Source organism: Pygoscelis adeliae, unplaced genomic scaffold (assembly GCF_000699105.1).
Source record: "Pygoscelis adeliae isolate BGI_AS28 unplaced genomic scaffold, ASM69910v1 Scaffold160, whole genome shotgun sequence".
NCBI classification, from domain to species: Eukaryota; Metazoa; Chordata; class Aves; order Sphenisciformes; family Spheniscidae; genus Pygoscelis; species Pygoscelis adeliae.
In genome coordinates, this window is record NW_008824035.1 from 4216597 (window position 1) to 4220040 (window position 3444).

Below are 3444 nucleotides of genomic sequence, written 5' to 3' on the forward strand. Positions count from 1 at the left end.
CATGGAGATCATGAGGCCTGGCCACAAAAACTCAGCAGTCTCTTTATAGAACTGGGAATCAAGCCAAGTCTCCTAAAACCCAGTTCAAATTTCTGACCAGTGTTGCACTGACTGACAGACAGAGGCAATAATTAGTGATATTTTGAGGAGCTCACTTCTCTCTTACAAAAGTAGATTAATCTACTAATCATAAATACAAAATGAATGTATCTTGACCATACAGTTACAAAATGATGCTTTCAGTGTGACTTTTTAAGCATCTTTCTGCTCATTCAACATTATTTTCTATAAACCAGAGTGCTTACAAAGAAATACTGTTCAGCCTCTTCTCCGCATAACAAAAACCAGCCTACAACTGTAAGGTCTCTTTCCATTCATCAGCCACCACATCTGTTGCTTGCTTGGACACTGACCAAAATGATTCATTCACATGTCTAACATTTATTTTTGGTGAAATACTGGGATTATTATACAGAAAGGCAATATTTCAAAACTGGGTCTAGAAAACCAAGGGAAGTCAGAAACAACTTCCTCAGCTGAAAACAAACACGGCGTTATATCATTCTGCAGCTTTATTAGAGGGAAGACAGTAGCCAAGTGAAGCAGCTGGAATCACACTGAAGTCACTCTGAACTCTGCAGATCACTTCATTCCTCCTTCTGCTACAGAGCTCACATCCCTGATTTACAGTGCGTTTCATTCCAAATAACTAAAAGAGGTAGGTCAATCTCTCTATTACATTTTAAATATTTCTCTCTCTCTCCCTTCTAAATAATGTGTTTCTACAGCTACACCACCACTTGCAGGCAAATCCTGTAAGGTAGTGTAGCATATACTGGTTAAAAGGGCTTCTGGGAAGAAAGAATGTGATACTCATTTATTTCGAAGATTATTTTGAACCACCCCTGCAGCAAGAAAAGATATGAAAATATGTGTGAATTTAATTTTTAATGACTTCTGAATGTGTTTATACCTACTTCAAGGAGTCTTTTATCCTGTCAGAGAATGGTAAGTGACCTCGACTTAAATATCTTTCTCTCTCTTCCCCCTGCCTCCCCTTGTGTGTTGGTTTTAATTTTTTGATTTGCTTAGGGATAGTATGTCTCCTATAGCTATAGCAATTCCCAGTAGTATTAGAAATAAGTACATCAGTTCTGATCTGAACAGATTCTAGAACAGAAACTGGAAATCATTTCAACTTAAGTAGCAGATTAACAAAATAATTCAGAATTCCAGTCATAAAGAATTAAAAAAGGCTTCTGTGGTCTGAGCTGGAAGGTGTGTATGTTTTACCTAACCGTCGTGGAATAAGGTAGGATGTGGATCTAGCTATCACTAAGTGCATGGGAGCGTGTTTCCTAGGAAGTGACAAGAAGATTTGAAGCCTTATATACTACCGCACAATAAGACAGGGCTAGATTCCACCTCCTATTCAGACTTAGTGATAACCATGTCATTGTCACCTGTAGCCTTTCTAAATGTGATTTTGCAAAGCCAAACAATATCTCAGACCTACTTCTGTAGATTTACAGAAGATGCATAGATTGTCTGTGAATTAAAACACATTTGCTTTCTAGCTGAATAAAGTTGTATTACTGAGTAATTTTAAATGTTTATTAATTCATAGCTAAGGAGAAGAGAGTGAGTGAGGGTACGTCAGGGTAAAGGAATTTGTTAGACCAGGTTTGTAGAAACTAATTCAGGATTAACTTGCTTATGGCAGTTTACTTTCGCTAGCATCATATTATTGTTTTGCCTCAGCTGAACTAGGAAATGCAAATATTTTGATAACCCAATTTACTTTTGTTTAATGTCACTGCAACTTCTGCCCGAATTTAAAACATTATCAGCCACTTATGCCAGGATGACAGGATAGAGGTCCTACCAAGTTTACTTTAATCGTAGGGATTTTATATGTGCTATGAGTGATATTAGAGTCCACTTTTACTGCACTTAGAATCTCCTTGAGTGTGGCGTAGTGGAAGTTATTTGACTCTGGAGAATGAATTTATGGTTTGGATTCTCTAATTGCCTTTGTGGAAAGGGATCATAAGTCAGGGAAACTCTATATAAGGATTCCTAGGCAGGATCTGATTACAGATTTTTACTGCACCGGTGGGGGCAGAGGAAAACCGTTGATGACAGTAATGCAGTTTGTATGTACTATACATTATAAAGTCTTCATTTTAAGAATTTCTTTCTCTGCTGACAACCTAATGAGCAACTTCTGAACTGCTGTTAGATTTGTGTTTATTTCTGATAGATTGATTCAAGAGAAAAATTTATGTTCCCTAATAAAGCCAGTTGCCTTAAAGAATTTTCTTCTCCTTATGTTTCTTAAAAGCCACTTGAAGTTTGTGATCTGTTCTTAGATATAATTTTTTATTAATAACTCTGCTATTCCAAGCACTAAGCGGCTAGTTTTGCAGAGGATTGTAGTCTGTTGAATGATCTTGTTACTTGCTTATTTATTCATTTTGTCTTACGGAATGTGCCAACAGTTCAGCTGTCTCTCTTACTGTGGTGGCTGGTTGTCTGGCTAATTTTCACCCATTATTTCTGATAATGGTTTGATTAGTATTCATTCAGTCTGAAGCTAGCAGTTTCACAACAGTGCAGGGCTCTGTTGTTGCTGGCTTTGTGAAAGAGAGCTCAGTGGGAGGAACAGTTTCTTATGGCCTGTTACCAGAATAAGGGATTGCTGTGACTGGGGTGGGTGGTGTCCAAGAGACATTTGGTTTTAGAAGGGAAGATGCCATCATGCACAGATCAACTCTCCCACACTTGCTACTACTTTACAGTGTGCTTGAGGCTCCTGAGACAAAAAGAAAAATTATGTGTCCTCAGGCATATAGTACTTCCAGAGGAGCTCAGCTAATTCTGTGCACTTTGTATCTTCAATACGTTCCAGAGGTTGAGGGCCTGGAGACAGGAGCAAAAAGTCCTGTATCAGCCTACGGCTGCTCTTTTCCAGAGAGATTTTTTGCTGGCTTGTTGCAGCTCTCTTATACCTGGCCCACCATTTTACTGCATTACAATTCTTTAGATGAACTGAACAGACCTGCTGCAGATGCAATACTTTTTCATTAGTGGGCTCAAAGGAAAACTAACAAAACCCATTGCTACAAGTCAGGTTTGTTTGCAAGGGTTTTCTGCAAAGGCCAGCACTCTAGAAGTCTCCAGTCCTTGCCAGGGACATTAGCTAGCAAAGAGTTTGCAGCCTTCTCCTACTTCTCTTCGCCAGCCCAGGCTCTCTTGTCCCTTTTTGATACTTCTTGGAGGATGTATTTCAAGAATCACAAGGCACAAGTATGAAGAACCAGCACCTTTTTCCTCTATCCACAAAAGATATTTACCTCTTCATTCTTTTGGCAAGGTCTGAATTCTGCCTCCAACTCTACCTTTGAATCTACTGTTTGGCTTTGGGCAAGATACTTCTGTTCC

The 3444-nt window shown here is 38.9% G+C and overlaps 1 protein-coding gene across 1 annotated transcript in view; it reads left to right on the forward strand.

The window, feature by feature from the left end:
- The first annotated feature begins 593 nt into the window (after positions 1-593).
- The window catches only part of GPR1 (G protein-coupled receptor 1), a 17661-nt gene continuing 14810 nt past the window's right edge, over positions 594-3444 (forward strand). The window contains exon 1 of the mRNA XM_009332075.1: positions 594-718. The gene's annotated coding sequence lies outside the window, so the exon portion shown is untranslated. The remainder of the gene's footprint in view (positions 719-3444) is intronic.